The sequence below is a fragment of the Thrips palmi genome, unplaced genomic scaffold (genome assembly GCF_012932325.1).
Source record: "Thrips palmi isolate BJ-2018 unplaced genomic scaffold, TpBJ-2018v1 HiC_scaffold_17, whole genome shotgun sequence".
Classification (NCBI taxonomy): domain Eukaryota; kingdom Metazoa; phylum Arthropoda; class Insecta; order Thysanoptera; family Thripidae; genus Thrips; species Thrips palmi.
In genome coordinates, this window is record NW_023144626.1 from 10,166,897 (window position 1) to 10,190,519 (window position 23,623).

Genomic DNA, 23,623 nt, shown 5'->3' on the forward strand with positions numbered 1-23,623 from the left:
GTCGCGACGACGCTAGCGCCGTCACGGCCAGTCCGTGAACCGCGCACCCACACACCGACACGGCGACACCGGCGACGACGGCGACGTGTCCATCTCGACGGCCTTCTGCGAGTGTCTGGCGACGGCGCAGTCTGGAACACGCGTGGTGAGTGATTCGACTGGCCCTCTCACACCTACACTGTGAGAAAAAAGTACGGACGGAAAAAGTACGGAACATCACTGTTATTCAACGAATGTGACGTCACATTCGTTAGAATGTGAATTTTGTCACATTCGTTTCAATATGATGTCACATTCGTTTGAATGTTGATCCACGCTTAAACGAATGTGACACCCGCATCAGACGGCCGCATGATGACCGTGTCACGTTCAAACGAATGTGACATCGTATTCAAACGAACGTGACAAAATTCACATTCGAACGAATGTGATGTCACATTCGTTGTATAACAGTGATGTCTGGTCAATAATTTGCCTGAAACGTCCGTACTTGCCAACTACGGAACGTTCCGTACTTTTTTCCCGTACCCATTTACATGGGTTCACATGGAGCAAGTACGGACCGTACCGTACTTTTCTCCGTACCATATTTTTCTGTGCCATTTCCGTACAAAAGTACGGATTTTTTACAGTGTATGGACCACCCCATAGGGGTGCGAAAGAAACAGAGACGAAATACTTTCAAAGATTGGACAACTGACTTAAACTTCAAACGTGCCGGTGCCCAAGGTCCATTAAGAGAAACGCATCGGGCTCACGACATGTTCAAAGTCTTGCAAACGACCGGCTGTCCACTGCAAAACCAGTGGTAATTGCCACAAAATTGGCAAGCCATTCTGAATGCCAAAAATTGATCCGGAAATAGTCCCAAGCTTAAGCTTCATGAAGAATTCAAGTCAAAGCTTGCCAAATTTGTGGCAAGCAGACTTACCGCTGGCTTTGCAGTGTCGCTGTTATTCAACGAATCGAATCTGAATTTTGTCACATTCGTTGGAACGTGGACCAAAATTCAAACGAATGGGACATCATATTCAAACGAGCGTGACAAAACTGACATTCCAATGATACATGACGTCACTCGTTAAATGTGTGACATTCGTCTATAACAGCATATCTACCGTGAAGATACGTTGTCCTATCAGATGGTCACTCAAATAACATTTCGAACGTCCGGCTGAAGGTTCACTGTTGCTGGAGTCCAATGATTGATTGCCGCTACCCCGCGGCCGAGGGACTCCTGTGCTATCCTTAAGGACACTCCGCGCGCAGGGGGTATCGGCAAGGAAGCCGTGGCTGTTCTTAGAACATGAAAGTAATTTTTTCCCATTTCAGTACAAAGCACACTGTAAACACACCAAATAATAACAACGTTATAATGTTAAACATTTGTTTATCTATTTCTGGGAATCAACAGCTCGGAGTGGAAAGTATATCAACGCGAAATGCGGGGTAAATATTAATGTAAAGTACTCCCTGCGGCAGCGACCCAGCCCGGACGCGGCCACAGCAGTGGCATGGCAGTGGCGCGCTGACGTAGAGGTTTCAGAGTTCAGGACCACTGGCCGAGCCACTGGCGCAGAGTCCGCCGCCATTCCCTGTTCCAGCTGACTCCAGACCGAACAGTGCACTCGTGGCGTCGGTCTCTCTCGCACTCATGCGGCGGCTTCAATAGGTGCGAGAGAGAGAGAGAGAGAGAGAGAGAGAGAGAGAGAGAGAGAGGAGAGAGGGGGGGAGAGAGGGAGAGAGGGAGAGGGGAGAGAGGGGGAGAGAGAGAGAGGGAGAGAGAGAGGAGAGAGAGAGAGAGAGAGAGAGAGAGAGAGAGAGGAAGAGAGAGGAAGAGAGAGAGAGAGAGAGGTGTCTATGGCATTGAACTACAGAGACGTAGCATGATAGGCATAAAAGGACCAAAATGTCCCACGCCCACAGATATTGGACTGCTGCCTCGCACTTGGACTTGCAGTGTACTCGCGCCGTCTCCAGGACCACAACGAGGGCAGTGGCACTACCCCACGCGCCGGAGACCCCCAATGCCGGCCTTATGGACAGACTCCGCGCGCGGAGTATCGGCGGCAGCGGCCGGGACACTCCCCGCCCCCGTCCCCAAGGCCGCGGTGATCTCCGCAGACTGATTCCGAAAGTCGTTCTCGTCGCTCTGTCTCTCTCGCACTCACCGGGCGTCCCGTGCAGGTGCGAGAGGGACAAAGCGACGGAAACGATCCTCGGAATCAGTCTGCCGGTGGAGGCGACGGGCGTCGTCGTCACGCCGCGTGGCGGCGCTGACAGTGCCGATTGGGTTGCCTACCCTCGGGCGCCAATTTAAATTGATCTGAAGTGACGGGTGGCGCGGCGCGGCCAGAGCGACTCGCCACGGCACGGCGCTTTAATTGTGTCAGTCGGAAGCCCCACGCGTCGCCACCGCCACATGCCGGCGTCGCGGTGCATCGCCGGCCAGCCCTCTTCCGGTGTCGCGGTTCGAGATATCGAATGCGGCTCACGCTGTCTCCCACGTGCTCATCCTCGCTTCCCCTGCAGACTGATTCCGAGAGTCGTTTTCGTCGCTCTGTCCCTCTCGCACTTGTACGGGACGCCCCTTGAGTGCGAGAGAGACAGAGCGACGAAAACGACTCTCGGAATCAGTCTGATGTGTGCATGACCTGTCCCCGGTGCAGTCCGCGCAGGGAGGGTATCGAGGATTGTACTGGCGCGGCGGGGGCGGCGGGGGCGGCGGGGGCGGCGGGGGCGGCGGGGCGAGGGTGGAGCGTCGGCCTGGTTTAGTGCTGGGTGGCGGCCCAGGGGGTGGCAGGCGGTGGCATGCTCAGCAGAGGTGCGGCGAGGGCGAGGGGCAGGTCCGAGCGGTCGGCGAGGAGGGGCCGGGATCCACGATCCGAGCCAGAGCGCAGCGCGCGCAGCGTCTCGGAGTAGGTGCATGGAGGCTTGGCCGGAGCCTGGCGGAAAGCGGAAAAGCGGAGAAAGAAAGCGGGGAGGGCGGCCACAGTGGGCCAGAAGACCGGCGCAGGCGGCCCAAACTCAAGACGCGTTTTGAGCTCCAGAGTCGCTAAGCGGGACTCGCACCGTGCGTGTGACCCCACCAATGGATTCCTCATTCGGAGAGCAATCCATTGGAGTCACACGTTCGGTTCGAGTCCCATTTAGCGACTCTGGAGCTCAAAACGCGTCTGGAATTTTGGCCACCTCCACTGGCCTTCTGGCCCACTGTGTTGTGGTGGTCTTTACTATCAATTTCTTGAAATGGAATTGGAAATTGCAGTGCATTGGGCGCAATTTCTCTTCATGTTGTGATTTATTTTTGTGTTGTTATTAAAAACTGCGAAGATGAACATTCTTAGTACGAAGACAAAGTGACGTTCGGAAAATACTTGAGCCATTTCTTTGCAAGACGTTTAGAGTGTTTAAGAAACGTCGGACTTTTGGTCGGTTTGGACCACTCTAAAATGAGGTGCATGCACGATGAGCCGGAATGAATGCACAATCTCTGTTGTAGCCTTGATTATAATCAGGCGAGGAGAGATGCAGAGATGCAGAGAGGGAGAGAGAGAGAGAGAGGGGAGAGAGAGAGAGAGAGAGAGAGAGAGAGAGAGAGAGAGAGAGAGAGAGAGAGAGAGAGAGAGAGAGAGAGAGAGAGAGAGAGAGACTAATTCCCCGCCCGAAAAGGTTATGCGCGCAAACAAGACCAAGGGGGAAGTGAAATAACGTCAAAACTGTCAGTGTTAAATCTGGCAATAAACGTCAGTGTTCAAAAAACGCGCGCGCGGCTCCCTTTTCATCTTTATTATGAGAAAAGTTTGATGGGTTTAATGTGCGTGTTTTGGGCCGGTCCGCGCGGGGCACCGTGCGGGCACACATGGCGAGGCGTTAACAAGTGAGGACACGGGCGCTGGGCGGCGCTGGGCGGTGCTGGGCGGGGGCGCGCAAGGGCTGCTGCTGCTGCTTGCAAGGCCAGGGGAGAAATTTTGGGTGCGGCGCGGGGGCGGAGGGGGTAGGGAGCTGGGTGGGGTCGCGGGGAGTGGAGGGGGGAGTGGGGGGGGGGGGAGCCCCTTTGGAAGGACCCGGCCCGTCGATCGGTGCGCGACGCCAACGCTATCTGTGTACGGAACGGCGCACTTCCGCGGCAGGGCGTGGCAGGGCGCGGCAGGGCGTGGCAGGGCGTGGCAGGGTGTGGCAGGGCGTGGCAGGGCGTGGCAGGGCTTGGCAGGGCGTGGCAGGGCGTGGCAGGGCGTGGTAGCGCGCAGGGCTCGGCACGACGGGCCTAGCTCAGCCCAACCTCGCTTCGCCCGCTTCGGCCCGCGGAGGGCGCCGCCTCACCCCCCGCCCCCCCGCCCCGCCACGCCCCGAGCCATGCTTGCTGCGCCGCACTGCGTCTGCGTCTCGACGCCGGTCGGAGGGAGCGGGGAGGGGGGCGTGGCGGGGCGTGCGGGCGGGCGGGCGAGGGGGGTGGGCGGGGTGGGGCGGTGCAGGCGGGGCGGAGCGCGCGGCGGGGCGCGGCGAGGCCTTCAGTTGTCGCCCCCAGCGCGCCTCGCTCGGTCGCCGTGTCCGCCGCGTCGCTCCTGTGCTTCGCCGCCCAGTTGTTCAGTGTGCCCTGCAGCTTGGTGTGCTCGGTGTGCTCCACGAGGCGCGTGGCGCTTGGGACTGCTCTGCTCCGCGGCTTGTTGACTTGCAAGGCCACACGATGGGCGCCAAGGAGAGCATGTTGATGGAGCGCAGGCACCCCCAGCGCCAGTCCCTTAACCAAGACCGCCAGCAGGTAGGACTCCGTTCTGGATCCGCCCTCGGCCAGGCCGTCGGCGCCTCCTTGACGTCGCCGGGCTCCGGCCTCGCCCCGAACTGTCAGGTGCGCATCAAGACCCCCGTACGACGGGCCGACTAGTGCGGCCCGTAGGTCCCGCATCCAGTATCAGCCGCCAGAACCCCCGTAGTGACAGCAGCTAGCCGCCGCAGTAGCAGCGACCCGCTGAACCCGCAGTAGCCGCCGCTACCCGCCACTGACTCCCCCACCTGTCAGCAGCATCTACCCGCTCAACCCTCCCGCACTGTTGTCAGCGTGTACCCGCTGAACGCACACCAGTGCGTCAGCGTTCACCCGCCGGATCCTGCACTGAAACCCACCCTTTGAACCGTCGTCGGCGTTAGCGACCGAGTGCCACTTCCAGTGTGCCCGCTGATCTCGCCGGTCAGCCTCCCTCCTGCTGGGCTGCCAGTCAGCCGTCGCCTCCTCCAGGGGCTGCACTTAGAGCACCACTCCCCCAGCATGCTGCACTCGAGAGGAGATGGAAGGCGCATGTGAGCGGCAGAGGCTGCAGACTGATTCCGAGAGTCGTTTTCGTCGCTCTGTCTCTCTCGCACGTAAACGGGGCGCCCGGTGAGTACGGGAGAGGCAGAGCGACGAAAACGACTCTCGGGATCAGTCTGCTGTCCGGATCGGCCGACTGCGAATAGTGAACTGGCGGTGACTGCGAGTACACTGGCGGTGACTACGAGTACACTGGCGGTGCGAATAGTGAACTGACGGCGAGTTCACAGGCAGTGACTGCGAATAGTAAACTAGCAGTGACTGCGAGTACACTGGCGGTGACTGCGAATAAGCCCGCCGAAGGTTAGTGGGCGTGAGTGGGCGGCGGGCTGGGCTGGGGCACAGCCGCTGGGCGCAAGTTGGATATGATGAGCAGACATGGCGCATGTCGCCCCTGCTGGCTTGATGACAGTATGCCAGCCTCCCCCGCCTTGATCAGGGTCGCCGCTCCCCCTCCCCCAGCCACCCCCTTCGCTCGCTCCCTGCGCGCCCCTGCCGCCGATCCAATGTTAATGAAGCAGGCGCCATACCGCGCGTGGAGCAGTGCGAGCAGTGCAGCCCCGCTCCGGGTACGCCCCGGCCGCCCCGGTGTGGTGGGGCATACATGCTCAGGCACTTAGCTAATATACAGCCAGCACACTGATTCCGAGGAGCCGTTTCGCCGCTCCGTCGCACTCTCGGCGCGTTGGGGTGAGAGAGAGACAGAGCGAAGTTGGGCCGAAAGCGAACACTGAAAAACCAAACGCACGGTAAGAACGGTTCCTTGTTTTCCCAGGAACACCCTGGAAATCGCCTATACCTTCACCATTGACTTCCTGGGAAAACCAGGTTCCGTTTTTACCACTGGTGTGGTCAGATGGGTGCCATTTTGACCACATCAGTTGGTGTGGTCTAGACCACGTTTGACCACGTTTGGTGCGGTCTAGACCACGTTTGGTGCAGTCTAGACCACGTTTGGTGTTTCAGTGAAGAGCTCGCGGGAAAATGCGGCTCGGCAGTCGAAGGCGCGCACCGCGGCACCGCGGGGCCGAGTTGTTGAGGTCGGGCGGACCACTGGAAGTCAACTGTTTGCTTTAATTTAAGTCGAGTTTGTTTTAGGTTGCTGGAAATTTTCATGGTGGCGCGCAAAACGTCTTATTAAGAGGCGACCGAGTCATAAAAAGGAACAACGCGGTTTCGACAGTATTTCAACATTTCACTCAGAGAGCTGATTCTGGCCCTTGGAGTAACTTTTGCGACTGGTCTTGAGTCTGACGAATTTGTATTCAACCATAGAATTTACTGAGATCGTGATAAGAGCATCTGTCTCTATGGCCCAGATCACACGTTTCTTTTTAATGCTAGTCCTATACACTTTTGTCTTTTAAAACGGCGCCACACGATAAAAGCTTTTAAGAAGAACTTTGGCGAAGCTCCCTGTCATCTAAATTTGTCAGCGACTCTTTTGTCTGAAAAGTCAACAACAGAGCGACCTAAATTTAGACAAAGAATTCTCGGAGGGCGGGAAACCCATTCCCAAAGCGTTGACCCATCTGATCTGCCTTTGTAATGCTGTAGGCGCGCTAGCGACTCGGACAGCCTAACCTCACTTTGAACCAGCCAGACTCGGAGGAGAAAAACTCAACTGCTTGCCTGCTGACCTGGAGGAGCTAGCGAGTTAGCCTTTCCCAGCAAACTCACAGGGAATTAAGACTTGCCAGGGTTTTTTTGGCAAAAAAAAATTATTTTAGGTAAAAATGTAAGTTAGACAAAGCTGAACCCAAACAGCTCGTGGGAGGCTGGGCAGGCACTGCAGGCAAGCAAGGATTTCAAGCACCGTAATTTACTGTGAATAAGAGCAACGCAGCTCCCTTTTCGCATCTATTTAACCTGAAACTCTCAATTAGACCAGCACGACATCACAGCGTCACAGTCGCTCTGTCTATCGGAATGAACGCCAGAGTTAGGGAGTGGTGTATTGTGTGTGTGTGTGTGTGTGTGTGTGAGAGAGAGAGAGAGAGAGAGAGAGAGAGAGAGAGAGAGAGAGAGAGAGAGAGAGTACGCTGTGTTACAGGTTACTAGCGAGAGGTACCCGATCCTCTGGGTAAAGTGGGCCACAACCAGGTAGATTATCCTCCAAGATAAGGCGGCTGCACTGGGCGTGTCTAGCCTATCTTGCCACATGGAACAAGGATTGGACAGCAGCACTGTGCAGATGACCAACAACTTTGCAAAGCTTTGCCAATTATTTAGTTGCGGTTCGTTCGCACTAGCGAAAGATTTTATTTGCATTACAAAGGGATGACATGTGACATGATATTCAAGAACGTGACGCAGTTCACGGCTGACACTCTAAGAGACAAGACGTCACATGCATTGCGCGGAGGTACATCGAATAAAGGTGAATACGGCTCTATCGGGTCGCTGGCCAGGGCAAGGACGGGGCTTGGCGAAGGAGAGGAAAAGAGGGGGGAAGGGCGCACAGTGGGCCAGAAACCGGCGGAGGCGGCCAAAATTCTAGACGCGTTTTGAGCTCCAGAGTCGTCAAACAGGACTCGAACCGAACGTGTGACCCCACCAATGGATTCCTCGTCCGGAGAGCAATGCATTGGTGGGGTCACACGGTCGGTTCGAGCCCCATTTAGCGACTCTGGAGCTTAAAACGCGTCTAGAATTTTGGCCGCCTCCACCGGTTATTTCTGGCCCACTGTGGGGCGTGTGTTGCCCTGCCACCCCTTCGGATCGGCGCTTGCACTGACTTATCCGGAAAACGTCACTGCTGCCACGGCGACCCTCAAAGAGTAATGACTTTGTCTCCGAATGACAGGTAATCGTGAGAAAACACGGACCTGGCCACGATCGAATGCCGCTCCACCGCGAAACAAGTCAATCGGAATGAGATTTCTTCGGATTTCTTCTCTTGTTTTGCCACTGGTCGCCGTGGTTTGCGTGGCAGTTCAAGATACAGGCTGGATTTGTGCGCCACCAGAGAAAACTTTGATGATCTCAAAGGAAATTTCGTTTATCTCAAAGAAAATCTCGTCGGTTCCCCCCGAAAAATTCCCTGATATCAAAGAAAATTTGATGATCTCCGAGACAGGGATCCTTAACTTAACTTAACATTTAACTAACACTGCTTTCATAACGTAACATAAGACAATGTTCGCTAAAGGTTAAGGGTACGGACTTATGAAAGTACTTGCAAAAGTATATCCGCACAAATTCGAGACATAAAAAAATAACCTACCCTTTTGAAAAGATGTTAGAAGTTAAGGGTAATAACTTTAACTCTTATCAAAACGTTATGATGCCCTTATGAGGTAAGTTAAGGATCCCTGTCCGAGAAAATTTGGTTGATCTCAAAGAAAATCGGAAAGAAAATTTGGTTGATCCCAAAGAAAATCTTCGTACTAACCGGAAAGAAAATTTCTTTGATCTCATGGAAAGTTTCGTTGATCTCTAAGATAATTTCGTCGATCTCAAAAGAAAAGAAAACGGTCCTGAGCGAGTCACGTCATCGCACCAAATCAAGTGAAGCAAGCCGCGGCACAGTGGGCCAGAAGACCGGTGGAGGCGGACAAAACTCTAGACGCGTTTTGAGCTCAAGAGTCGCTAAATGGGACTTGAACCGAACGCGTGACCCCACCAATGGATTGCTCTCAGAACGAGGTCACACGTTCGGTTCGAGTCCCTTTTAGCGACTCTGCAGCTCAAAACGCGTCTCTAGAGTTTTGGCCGCTCCGCCGGTCTTCCGGCCCACTGTGCGCGGGGGCCTTGATCGAAAACTGCTGCAGAAGTTCCTTCCGTCCTTGTCGCTCTCACGGCGCGGATGAGACAGAGACGGCCACGGCGGGCCGGGCGGGCCTTCAAGACAAAGGCAAGTGGCGCTCCCCGACGGGCGGCTGGCCGGGGCCGGTATATATTGACAGCGCGGTCCGTCCGTACCGCGCGGCCAGTGTGGTGGACCTCGCCTGGCCGGCCGAGGCCAATGAGAGACGACCCAGGGGGCCCTGCTAGACAAACAGGCACTACTTTCTGTGATCTGGAGGCGGGCGGGGGCGGGCAGATCTCTCATTCCCTTTTGTGTGCTGTGGCTTGAGGGGCCCGCTCAGTGTGCACAGCGGCTGCCCCCCCCCCCCCCCTCTTCCCGCCCCCCCCGCCACGCCTTGCGCACCCCATTCGCGCTGTCTTGTTGCGTGTTGTGCATCGCGTGGTCCGCACCGCACTGCAAGCCGATACCGGCCTCCGCGATGACTCTGTCCCTCTCGCACCCCTGCGGGACGCCCCTGAGCGCGACAGGAGACGTAAGCGACGGACGCTTCAGAGACAGTCTCGTCGCTGCACTGCACCCCGAACCCCCCTCGGCGCGCGACACACGGTCCCTTTGCCAATCCAGCCGGGCGTCGATGATACGGCTGTCCTGATGGCAACGCTCTGCCACGCTCTGCTCCGCAGACTGATTCCGAGAGTCGTTTCCGTCGCTCTGTCTCTCTGGCACCAACACACGGGGACGCCCTATGAGTGCGAGAGACGCACAGAGCGACGAAAACGACTCTCGGATTCAGTCTGCCGCCACGCTCTGCTTGCCAGCGATTTTCATCAAGTCATTCCGACCGGGCTGTTTGTAGGCACGGGCCCGGCACGGCCAGGCCGGAAACTGCGATAACACGCGCATTAGCGCGCGCACGGATGAACACCGTCAACACGAGGGGCGTGGCGGCGCGGCCCCGGCACTATGAGAACAGTAACCCTCAGACAGAGTGCAGTGGAGCTGGTTGCGGGCCAACGTAAACTAGGAAAAGCTACCGCTTCAGGCTGAGCCTAAGGGCTCCTACTTTTCAATTTGAATTTTATTTTTAAAATTTTTTTTTTTCCTCTATGTCGCTAAGAAAGTGAAAATTTTTTAAGCATTTGTTTAATTTATTAAGGATGTTTCTGGTTTAAATTTTAACAGTGCTGTCAATTTTACTATGACGTCGCACCGTATCCAGGTTGAAAAAAATTCTATTGTGTTCCGGAAAGTGGGTCTGTGACGATCATTGATGTCTTTGACGCTAGGTGGGCTCGGCTGGAACAGGAATCAGCCCAGTGGGTAGGCAACCCATCGTGCCTCGTGAAGCGTGCGGCGATACCCCGTGCCGCTAGGATTTTAGCTCTGTACATTTATTTAATTTATGACCTTGTACTGCAAAGGCCACCTAACATCTCTAGATTAAGGAGGCTGTCAAGTGAAACTAGAATGTCCTAAAAGTATTTGTCACAGAAAGACATTTTTGGTCAAAATTCAACACTACTAGGTGAATTATTTCTGAAGTGGGAGCCCATCATGTTTCTGAGTTATGGATTACGTCAACTTTAGTCGTCCCAAATTCTCATAACAAATGATTTGCTACCCGTGTAGATCGGACAGAATCAATGCCGCTCCACCGCGAAACAAGTCAATCGGAATGAGATTTCTTCGGATTTCTTCTCTGTTTTGCCACTGGCGCCGTGGTTTGCGTGGCAGTTCAAGATACAGGCTGGATTTGTGCGCCACCAGAGAAAACTTTGATGATCTCAAAGGAAATTTCGTTTATCCAAAGAAAATCTCGTCGGTTCCCCCCGAAAAATTCCCTGATATCAAAGAAAATTTGATGATCTCCGAGACAGGGATCCTTAAATTAACATTTAACTAACACTGCTTTCATAACGTAACATAAGACAATGTTCGCTAAAGGTTAAGGGTACGGACTTATGAAGTTTTGAAATATATCCGCACAAATTCGAGACATAAAAAATTAACCTACCTTTTGAAAAGATGTTAGAAGTTAAGGGTAATAACTTTAACTCTTCTCAAAACGTTATGATGCCCTTATGAGGTAAGTTAAGGATCCCTGTCCGAGAAAATTTGGTTGATCTCAAAGAAAATCGGAAAGAAAATTTGGTTGATCCCAAAGAAAATCTTCGTACTAACCGAAAAAATTTTTTGTATCTCATGGAAAGTTTCGTTGATCTCTAAGATAATTTCGTCGATCTCAAACAAAGTAAAGGTCCTGAGCGAGTCACGTCATCGCACCAAATCAAGTGAAGCAAGCCGCGGCACAGTGGGCCAGAAGACCGGTGGAGGGAACACTTTGACGCGTTTTGAGCTCAAGAGTCGCTAAATGGGACTTGAACCGAACGCGTGACCCCACCAATGGATTCCTAAAAGGGATCCCTCTTTTGGTTAAGTTCGGATCCGTTTTAGCGATCCAGCTCAAAACGCGTCTAGAGTTTTGGCCGCTCCGCCGGTCTTCCGGCCCACTGTGCGCGGGGGCCTTGATCGAAAACTGCTGCAGAAGTTCCTTCCGTCCTTGTCGCTCTCACGGCGCGGATGAGACAGAGACGGCCACGGCGGGCCGGGCGGGCCTTCAAGACAAAGGCAAGTGGCGCTCCCCGACGGGCGGCTGGCCGGGGCCGGTATATATTGACAGCGCGGTCCGTCCGTACCGCGCGGCCAGTGTGGTGGACCTCGCCTGGCCGGCCGAGGCCAATGAGAGACGAGCCACGGGGCCTGCTAGACAAACAGGCACTACTTCTCTGTGATCTGGAGGCGGGCGGGCGGACGGGCAGATCTCTTCATTGCCGTTTGTGTGCTGCTGGCTTGAGGGGACCGCTCAGTGTGCACAGCGGTCTGCCCCTCCCCCCCCCCCTCTCTTCCCGCCCCTTCCCCGCCACGCCTTGCGCACCCCATTCGCGCTGTCTTGTTGCGTGTTGTGCATCGCGTGGTCCGCACCGCACTGCAAGCCGATACCGGCCTCCGCGATGACTCTGTCCCTCTCGCACCCCTGCGGGACGCCCCTGAGCGCGACAGGAGACGTAAGCGACGGACGCTTCAGAGACAGTCTCGTCGCTGCACTGCACACCCCGACACACCCCTCGGCGCGCGACACACGGTGCCTTGCCAATCCAGCCGTGGCGTCGATGATACGGCTGTCCTGATGGCAACGCTCTGCCACGCTCTGCTCCGCAGACTGATTCCGAGAGTCGTTTCCGTCGCTCTGTCTCTCTGGCACCAACACACGAGGACCCCTTAGCGGGACTCCATATGCACGAAAAGATCTTTCGGATTCAGTCTGCCGCCACGCTCTGCTTGCCAGCGATTTTCATCAAGTCATTCCGACCGGGCTGTTTGTAGGCACGGGCCCGGCACGGCCAGGCCGGAAACTGCGATAACACGCGCATTAGCGCGCGCACGGATGAACACCGTCAACACGAGGGGCGTGGCGGCGCGTGGCGGCGCGGCCCCGGCACTATGAGAACAGTAACCCTCAGACAGAGTGGAGTGGAGCTGGTTGCGGGCCAACGTAAACAAACCGGCCAACTGAGCGCGCCATTTCTCATAGGTGCTTATAGATCGGTCATAAAAAGGGACCGGCTACTGTGAAAGCACGTTTTCTCTCGTGCCTGTAACAAACGTAAACAAACCGGCTAAATGAATGAAAGGGCAATTCCTCACAGATTCTTAAAAGTCGGAAAACAAACCCGCTAATGAAATGAAAATTTCACATAGATGCTCATAGATAGGTAGCGACCGGCTACTTGAAAGCACTTGATAATAGGCCGGCCGGTCGTAAACAAACCTGGCTCAAGTTTTCATAGATGCTTAATCCGGAGTATAGCGCTCTACAGGTCTAGAGGAGAAATTTTCAAATCATGCATTTCCTTTCATTAGCAGCACGGAGTGCAAGTGGCGCCTAACCGAAAGTCATGTACGGCATAAGCAGGTGACCGACTTGCTGGTAAAGGTTTCCGGTCCAGGGTACACCTTAATTTGAATTTTACACATTTGTAGGACACGAGTAAGGTTGAGGAACGACAGTATTCTGTACACATTTAGTCTACCGCGATTGTGCGTTACGAAAATGTCCGGACCAGAATTCTGTGCAGTTTCTACGAGGATTTGTAGAGAAAGAAAAGTTCTGGGGAAAAATAACAGTGCATTTCGTACAAATTTGTGACAAATTGAATTTAGGTGAGATTTTCTGCAGCAAAGTACGCGTTTCGAAGAAGTTCATTGAGCTGTGCACGCTCAACACAATTTGAATCCCTGACAAAATGCATTTACCCACCAAATTGGGGCGGAATGTACAATTTTTTTGTCACGGAAATGGGATTCCAAACGCTACGTAACAATCGAACAAGAACTGTTGAAAGCGTAGTCTGGAAGCCTCCCTAACGAAACATCGTATTTTTGCAGCGTTGACTCGAAATAGTCGGCAGGAAACGGAAACACTCAAAGCACGTTATGCCGCGATAAAAAAATTTCACAGATTGTAAATGCATTGAGGGATGTAAGCGCGTCCAAATCAAACCACGTAGTTTATGAGTAATTGAGCAGCCGTTGCAGTCGTGAATCTGCACTGCTCGCATTGTCCTCAACAGCAAGTACTCCAACCACGTGCTCGCGTCACTGCATGACAGCAGAGTGACAGCCGACCTGCAGAAAGAGAGGTTATGCCGACTTGCCAGGGTACACACTTAATGTTTTTGTACAAATTTTGTACGAGACATCGCAGTTTTTTGTGCACACGAAATTTCTGTACAAATTTGTACGCGATTGTGCACGAAAATGGGGAAAATACGTGCAGTTTTTCGTACAAAATTTGAACGAAAAGTTCGTGTGGATAAAAAACTGTGATGTCTCGTACAAAATTGTGCACAACATTTAGTGTGTAGAGTTTACGCGACGACGGTTTCGATCGAATGTTCCAAGAGAAGGCTGTGGCCCCGCTCAAACACTTTGGCGGTCGTGACAAAAATGTCATCAATAGTTTTGATAAATGACATTTTTGTAGGGAAAATCAGCTAGAAATGGTCAAAACGTGTCAACGCAGTCTGACTCCGTTTTGCGCATCGTATTTCTTGCAGCGTTGACTCGAAATAGCTCGGGCCGCGAACGGAATCACTCAAAGCCGTTTTGCCGCGATACACAGCGATTGTAAATCAGGGGATGCGGCGTCCCATTCAAACCACGTTCATTTGAGTATTGAGTCACGTCCGTTGCAATGTGAATCGTGCACTGCTCGCCTGGCCGCGCCACGCTCAGGCAAAGTACTCAAACCAACGTGATGCTTTCCATGGCCAAAGTTCGTGAAAAATAAATCAGGAGAGACCATTTTTGTGCCAAAACCGTTCGGAAATGAAATCTCCGGAAATCTCTTGTTTCAAAACACTACAAATTCGAAGGCCAGACTTCTCACCATCCCAGAGGCGAGACAAGAACTCTTTTCAAAGTTTTGGTCAGACCTGCCAGAAAGTCTCACCAAAATTTGGTCACACTAAATACCGCAAAAGGATAAGATATTTTTTGTCTGTTTTAGGGACAAATTTTCCGTTTAATTCTCAGGGTAATGTTCGGACGAAACTTGACGAAAGCGTTGTAACTAACGACCCTTTCTTTCATGTTTTCCAGGTACGTGGTGGCCTGCAGCGGAGCAACTCAGTCCCGAGACGGAAACCGGTATGTACCTTCCCATCCTTCCTTTCCTACAACCCGCCCAAAATCATTCCATAGCCGCCCACCAATAACTTTGTCCGTCCGCGGCGCGGGCAACACAGCGCTAATGCGCCAAGCTGGGGAGCCACTCTGCGGAGAATAACGCTGTGGACGTTCTAAAAAACACTTCCCCCAAAACCGTGTTGCTGGCGCGGCGTGGGTGGGGCGGTGGTTGTGCAAGCGGGGTATGGCGGGGCGTGGCGGGGCGTGGCGGGGCGGGGCGTGGCGGGGCGCGGCGTGGCGACAGCTGTGCGGTGGCGGCGGACGGCGTACCGACCGATCAATGTCTCGTCTCTTCTTCGCGGTAATTGTGTTGCACCTTTTTGCGCTAATCACGTCGCACCGCGTCGCGCGGACCGGAACGGCCGATCGTCGCCCCGAAGCAGCGAGGCAGCCAAACGTACTAGGCTGCCGGGCCGACACGCTGTGGGCCAGAAGACCGCTGGTGGCGGCCAAAACTAGACGCGTTTTGAGCTCCAGATTCGCTGAACAGGACTCGAACCAAGCGTGTGACCCCACCAATGGATTGCGCGTTTAGAGAGCAATCCATTGGTGGGGTCATGCGTTCGGTTCGAGGCCCATTTAGCGATTTTGCAGCTCAAAACGCGTTTAGAGTTTTAGCCGCCTGCGCCGGCCTTCTGACCTACTGTGCGACACCGACCGGATGCAAGGCGACGACCCTGCCACCGCCCCGCGCCCCAACCCGCCCTGGCACCAAGCCGCGCGGTTACGCAAGACGTGCATCTCGCGTTCAGGGAAACGCTATTTCGCTTCTGCGCGCGTCTGTGAGCGTGTGTGTGCGTGTGTGTGTGTGTGAGAGAGAGGGGGGGGGAGGGAGAGAGGGGGGAGGGAGGGAGAGGTGAGAGAGCGTGTGTTGGCCCAACATTAAAGCCGATCAAAAATGCCATGGCTTAAATACGGTGCTCACTCTGCAGCAACTCGGCAGCAGCCTCGATAACCGGAAGCAAAGAAATCCAAAACGGATTTTAGAATCGATCTCTCGACTCCACTGAGCCGTTAGTCGGTTCTGAAGAAGAAGAAGGAGGAAGGAGTTGTGAGTTTAACAGACGGTGCCCGGTTTTAACACACTGCTCCATAGCTCAAATCAAGTTAAAAGGGCGACTGCTTGGGTCTTAAAAAAAGCTTACGTGCCAAAGGTTACATCCTGGCCCAGCATGTCATGCAATTTTAATGGAATTCCCTTAAGAGAAGAAAAGGTATTCTTTTCACCTGACATGAAAGTTGATGGGTGCAGATAAATAAAATTAAAAAAAAAATGAAATTAATTTGGTTGTTGAACGTCTTGTGCCAAACTCTGCCCAGTAATCCAACAATTGGAAATTAGAACCTCAGGCTTTCTGATTGGCCAAAAAAAGGAGTGCTGTGGGAGGGGGGGAGTGTGTGTGTGTGTGTGTGTGCGTGTGAGTGAGTGAAAAGGTGAGGTGAGGCGTTGGATTAGGAATCCAAAATTTTGTGCCGCTTTGCAATTACTTAGGCAGCTTGTCTGTCACTCTCCCTGACCTGGACGTGCACACACCGCAGGGGCCACAGGGCGTGGTCCTTATGTTTGGCGCGCATATTTTAACGCTCACGAACGCCAGGCACGCAAACGTAAAGGGGAAGTGTTAAATTAACCTCCCTCGGGGTAATTTTGTGCACCGGGCACGCACCAAAAAATGATTAAGCCGTAATCCCAGTATACTGCGACAGTACTGGCGGTCGATGGACCCATCGGACGAAGGACCCAATTTTGGCAAAACACAAATCCTGCGCCAATAAACAGACGGCATGCCAACAAATTCAAACAGTGAAGGTCTGGCTTCGTAAAACAAACTGAATAGGTTGTATCTTACATAGCTCAAAATACTTCGTAAGGTTTCAGTGGGCGGTGCGGTCCCGTTTTTCGAGAGTGAATTCCACCTGGCTTTTGGCTCATGACTGAGAAAACCTTACAAACTATTTTAGGCCTTATAAAAAAAAGCAGTTTGTTATAGCAATGTATTTTGAGCATACATAAGCTTACAAAGAAAATACTTCGTAATTTATGAACTATTTCTTCGCATAACAAAGTAAATTAGTTTGTACTAAGTATGCTCAAAATACTTCTTAAGGTTTGCAGCGTGTACACTCTAAATGTCGCAATGAAATTTGAGCTGTGTTGAATTAGGTGGAAGCATAATACGAAGAAATGTTCCTTCGTAATACTAATCTTTTGTGTATTTTCATTGTAAGATACAAAGAAAAACCTCCATAAAACGAAGAAAATATACCTTTGAATTATGCTTGCGCCATTTTCTTCGTACTTTGGGAAACTTCTTCATGAAACGTTAAGAGTGTACAGCAAAACAGCACCGAGGAATCATGATTCCGTGCACGTGCCCGCGTGGCCCATCCCCTTCTGAAAGAGAAGGCACGCCTTGTTCCGTGAATCAAGTCTCCACGAATCTTCTAACTTTCCTCCAGTCAGTATCCTTTTGAGGAGGGGCAGGGAGTAACACTTTTGGCCTACTTACAGGCACAAAGTGGCTTTTTTCGTTCCATTCAGGTGCCCTCTCGGTGCCCATACCACTTCCTACTCGATGTCGACTCGATGCCTCCTCGGTCGAGACGAGCGAGACGTTTTGTTTTCGCAAAACAGGAGGGGGCGGGGATTCTGACTAGGAGCACGTCCCTGCCTTAAGGGGGCAGTAGCGTCTTTTGCACGTGTTTTGACGATTTTTGAACCTCCTGTTTAGACGTTAATATAAAGATAAGTATGAATGCCAGAGACAAACGGCAGGCACCATTTGAAAGATAAAAGTTTTTACAACATTTTCAAAAAAAAAATATTTTGTTTTAGCATTGAATTAGGATGTTTTGTGTTCTATGCAAAAATGGTCTGCAAAATTACATGGTGTCACTGCGCGCACGATTGCAGCCAAAGTTTTTAACTTTTTACCAATCGGTAAAATGCATCTGAAAAAGCACGAAATTGCCCATAAAATGACTCTTGGGTTTCAATATTGGACAAGAAAAACTATTGAAACGCTCATCTTCAACTTAAGATGGAAACAAACCACATTTTTTCTGGCCCAATATTAAAACCCAAGGGTCATTTTATGGGCAATTTCATGCTTTTTCAGATGCATTTTACCGATTGGTAAAAAGTTAAAAACTTTGGCTGCAATCGTGCGCGCAGTGACACCATGTAATTTTGCAGACCATTTTTGCATAGAACACAAAACATCCTAATTCAATGCTAAAACAAAATATTTTTTTTTTGAAAATGTTGTAAAAACTTTTATCTTTCAAATGGTGCCTGCCGTTTGTCTCTGGCATTCATACTTATCTTTATATTAACGTCTAAACAGGAGGTTCGAAAATCGTCAAAACACGTGCAAATGACGCTACTGCCCCCTTAACGCATGGACGTGATAGGTCAGCCCGGCCGACCGCCGAGGGAGGAGAGGAGAGAGGAGGGTGAGGTGAAAGTAAACCCGAAGTGAGCAGCCGCTCCCTTTTCGGTTGTCCGCAGCGTTAGCTGGAGAGTGGAGAGGCACCCTTCTATCGCGAGTGATAGCTATCCCAGTGAGAAATGGGAGGTCGAAACTGTGCCAGAGGCGTAGCAGATCCAGGGGTAAAGGAGGGCGCGGTGATGTCGCCATTTTTTGACCTACACTGATAAAAATTTTGTAGTAACTTAGCGACACATTTGTCGCTAATTTTTTTAACGACAAGATTTGTTGTGGAACGAATAGCTTGTTAAACCATAGTCGTACAGGAACTAAAGGATAATTTTACAACGACAAACTTGTAATAACACATCAACAGTCCACTTTCGAAAACAAGTCGTTGACCAACAACAAATGTTGTAAGTCATCAACAAGTATTGTAAGTCGAAAAAGATTGGCGAACAAAATAGATGAATTTTCATAATTCGCTTTAATTGAGCAGATAATTGCAAAAGATGTTGTTTCCACACAAATTGTATCATTAAGGGTGATAACAAGAATATTGTTCTTCAACGACAAATTGTCGCTGACATGAGTCAACGACATTTGTTTCGCTTTGGTTCATGATAAAATTCTAAGTTTTGGAACGACTAAATTTTCACACATCTGATTGTTTCTGTACAACCATTTTTTAACAGTGTACACTCTGAATGTCTCATGCGGTGAAAGGCTCCACCAACGTGCTATTTTCTCCATAGGGTCAGTTGGGGTAATTATGGGACACGGGGTAAAAATGGGACAGCTAATTCTTAGTCGAGAATCGAAATTTTAGAACTTCTGCCGTAGCAAATGTTATTTTCTCTATAAAAACATCACATATGGTTTGTCATGCGTTCAAAAATGTCAAATCTTGACTAAGAATCAGCTGTCCCATTTTTACCCCGTGTCCCATAATTACCCCAACTGGCCCTAATACGAGAGAAATTTGACGAAATGAGGGACATAGAATGTACAGAGGTTAGAAAGTAAGCTTGTTCCACCATAATAAGCTCAGTAAATAAGTGTAATCACTAATAAGCTTAATTTTGGGTGATTTCATTTTGGGTAAAAAGAGGACGCCTAGCCTCTAACAACGTTCCCCTCTTGTTCCTCGCCGGTCAGCCGATCGACCCGCGTAGGACCCAGTAGGACGGGGTGGCTGCAGTGTGGTGGCCCCGGCCCGCCGCGCCACCACGCCATGCCCTCTCCTCTCCTTCGCGATGCAACGAATCCGCCGCGCTGTTTACGCCCGCCCGCCTGATGCAGAACTGATCTTTCAGTGCGGCTTTGTTGACGTCACTATGACGTCAAATCACGCGGGCAGGGCGAATGACAGGGGCAGAAAAAGAGAAAGGGGGGGGGGGGAAGAAACTAGGTTTTATCTTCAAACGGAGTGGGGTGCGCAGTGGCGGCAGGAGTTCCAGTCGCGGTTATCATCGGTAGAGTGATTGAACAACCCCTTTCACCTTTCATTTCCGATGTCTTCTGAGATGAATGCTACTTTTAAAATCTTTATTATGGCGTGGCTTGCCCATCTGCTATCTGGTTTTAAGTCGGTTTCTTGACAAAAAGAATCGTTAGTACTATGGGACTATCAACTATCACACCTGAGGGTGCTAGAAGGCCTACTCAGTCTCTGTTTTGAATAAAATTACTCCCCGTTGAAGTCAGCGTCCATGCACTTTCATGGTGAATAAGGCTGGCAGAGCAGGTGAGCGAGCTGAGTCATGCCGATTCATGGATGTACTGTAGAATTTTGGCTATGGCTGCAGCCTTTTTAAAATCCTTTCGATTCGGTTGTCCGAAACAACTTTTGCTCATTAAACGGGAAGCACCCTTCGGCGAGGCCTTGCCAGTCCCACTACACTCTCACACCTTCACCCATTTTCCCACTTCCAGTGTCGCCCAAGCTTCTCGCTTCCGATGCCGACAAAAGACTGCCTCATTCTATGGAATGCACAAAAAGGCGGAAGGGATCCCCAATCTTCGCCTACTGCTTGAGTGAAAGGAAAGAGAGAGCACTGTGAGGTGCTGTTTGTGGGAAAGAAAAGTGCTGAGGGGCAGAGCTCAAACGCAATTCAGTGGTCATCGAATGCCACGGCCCGCACGTGCCCCACATAGACGGCATCGTGACCTGTGCAATGCGGTAACCGTTACGGGGTTCCGCACAATTTTAAACGGGCACACCGCGAAATGAACTTATCAGTGGTAAAACGAAAGCGGAACTGTATTCTAGAGTCAAGCGTGAAGTTGCGTCGTTCAGAAAGGCACTGATACGCTTCACCGAAGGCTGACCAAAGTGTGCATACACCAGCCGCTGACGGCCCAAGATCATTTTCCCAGGCCAAACGCATCTCTTTGACGCCAGGAGCATTTCTTCAGGTCAAGAACGTTCTGAGACACCTTTACTTCGGCTGTGGGGTCGCGATAATCAGGGGGTGGAAACGGGGCTGATTTTCGAAAACCGGTGGCATATGCAGTCGCTCAAAGTAACACTGCACTCTCAGACCTATATGGACTTTTTTCTCCCTTGCCTATAGCGTTTTTGTGAGCAAACGTAAAATGTACTATTTTATCCTTAACTATGCACAATTTAGATCGTTATAAGATAAAATTGCCAATAGATCATGTAGAAATTGAAAAGTACATTGCAAATGACAAAAAGTCTGGTTTAATGGACTAAATACATTGTAAAATGAACAAAATAGTGCATATCTAATGAGAAAATAGTACATATTACGTTTGCACAAAAACCTTAATTGCAAGAGATAAAAAGTCAATACGAGTCTGAGAGTGTGCGTAAGAAGGGGTGCCCAACCGGCACGCGTTGAAAGCTAGGTGGCCGCGGAACTGAGCGTGCCGTGACTTCGACTTCCCCCTCGTCTCGAACGAGGCGTCCCGATTCAGCAGAGAGGGTCACTGCTTTGCCGCTTTGCCGCTTTGCCCCAGTTGCCGCGACTGCAGCCCCACTTGAGCGGCACTCCACGAACAGATTGCCGCTCTCGCCAGAACTCTCCGGATCTCCTGACTGCGTCGCTGCCGCATTTCCAGCGGCTGCAGAATGCCTTTGCCGCTCCACCTGATTCCGAGAATCGTTTTCGCCGTTCTGTCTCTCTCACACTCACGGGCGGCTTCCCAGGTGCCGAGAGAGACAGAGCGACGAAAACAACTCTCGGAAGGAGTCTGCTTACTCGCGATGCGCGGGGCGCCTCGGCGCCGAGTGTGGAGAGCGATTGCTCACAGCCATTCCAGGAGTCGAATTAGTTCCAGGCCACCCCCCTCCAGAGGCATTTATTCGGACGAGGAAGTTGGTTAGCCTGCTCTGACTTTATTCGTGTCAGATCGGTCTCGGGGTAGTCATTTATTTACGTCATGCCAACTGCTAGACACGCCAAACAATGATTTCAGACAGCTCGATTTGTTAGCTGGGGAATACGGACAAGCTTATCTTACCCAACTAGTGCACCTACAGTGCGCTGTTATGTAGACTTCCCACACGCCATTATTCTACTATGTGCCTTGGCAGTAACCATTTCTGGCAGTCCAAATTTCTTTAAAAATCGTTATCACTGATCAGAACATAACTTTTTTTGTGCAGTTACTTTTTAGACATGTCCAGGAATGAATGATGACGGGGAACTGTGGTGGGGAACCCAATTTTTTTTTTTCAGGGGTGGCGGGATCCAAATGGCCAGTAGAGCAATCGATTGAAATTGTTATATGCAACAGACATTGAAAACGTACCACAAGGGTCGCTAGAAATCGGCAGTCGGCAGTCCAAATGCTGGCTACGACCTGGTCATGATCCAAACGAAGAAGTAAATTTGCGACAAGCAAACTCTATCCATGCTGTGTGCTTGCGTGTAAGCGAATATGTCCGGTGACATCAAAGACCGCAAAAGTTGTTTAGCTTTAGGTTTGCAGCTCCGCTACTGGGAGGTATTTTTGCCTCACCACAGGAAGGGACCAGGAGACTCACTGACTCCAAACGGCGCTTGTATCGCAGACTCCTTTGCATCCGTACGGGCGAAGACGTAAAAGGCATTGTCCGGAATCGCACTGAAATCTAAGAAAGTGTAGGACACTTTGTCCGAAGCTCACAAAAGCCTGGGACATTTTAGCAGTGCAGCCCACAACTGCTTTTTTTGGGCCGTACTCTGGGCACAGTCCGTCGGTGCGGTCGCACACCAGACCGGGGGACGTGTTGGCGGTTGTGGTCGCCGGACAATATTATTATTCAGTGATTTGGTTTTGCCTGACCACAATAAAGAGCCAGAGCCATAATTGCTCGGGAGGATGTCTGCTCGCGTCGCGGCTTACGTGCTTTTGGACATATGCAGGGTGCAGTAACGTGTATCGCCGGTTGTAAAATGTGAAGTTTCAAAAATTTAATACCTATTTTTAATGCCTTTTATTTTGCCTTCATCATTCAATTGTCACGGAAGTATTTTAACCATGTTACCACCGTAGCTGATAGAATTTCGTTACTAACCGTGAATTTTTTTCATATTCAAATGATGGCACTATCATTTTCCATAAAAAGCGCCCCTACATTAAATTCGAAAGGTGTCTTAGAGCTCTTCCACAGTTGCCATGTTTTACTGGGAGCCAGGAACGTAGAGGCACTCTCCCTGCCTGCATTTTGCACATGATCGTCCTAGAAATGCACCTTATCTCAGCCATACTGAACCTTTCACCCCCTCAAAGCATCTTCTACACTCTTAGATCCCTACAAAGAACTGATCGTTGGAATACAATGAAAACGAAGGCTTCGCAGCCTACGAGGGAAATTGTTTGCAACGAAGGATTTTTTTCTTTGCATTACAAGCAAAACTATTTGTATTACAAACGATTTCCTTCGAAGGCTGCGAAGCCTTCGTTTTCTTTGTACACAACGAGCAGTTCTTTGTAGGAATTTATCTGAGTAAAGATCATTTCTGTTTTTAGCTCCCCATTCCCTCCCCTTTTTAGCCAACTAGACAGGCCTCCCCTTCCCCCTGTCTGGCCTCTTGGAATTTCTAGTGGTCTGTGCCGCTATCGGATGCTGCCGTCCAGTGACCCAGCCTCACCTGCAGCGAGCTAAAATTACCCGTTCCCAGTGTGGAGCAGTGCGGAGCACCACACTGGCAGCCCAGTTTCTTACTGATTAGGCGTGCCGTCAAGGCCGGGGGGCCCAAATCTCACCTGCATCCTGAGGACCATCGCCGGGGCACGGCCGGGCACGGCGCGGGTGTGGCGCTGAGCCACGCTGGGACTACGCTACGACGCGCTACGCCGCGCCACGCCACGGACCGGGCTGCTGTGGGGAGTGGGTGGGGGAGTTGAAAATCAATGAAGGGGGAGGGGCGC

The 23,623-nt window shown here is 51.4% G+C and overlaps 1 protein-coding gene across 8 annotated transcripts in view; it reads left to right on the plus strand.

The window, feature by feature from the left end:
- Nucleotides 1-23,623, plus strand: part of LOC117643234 (protein still life, isoforms C/SIF type 2) — a 98,594-nt gene continuing 74,971 nt past the window's right edge. For 6 of the 8 annotated variants that reach the window (XM_034381970.1, XM_034381973.1, XM_034381974.1 and 3 more), the window contains exon 1: nucleotides 4,528-4,762. The gene's annotated coding sequence lies outside the window, so the exon portion shown is untranslated. The other 2 variants (XM_034381971.1, XM_034381972.1) reach the window with 2 other exon arrangements.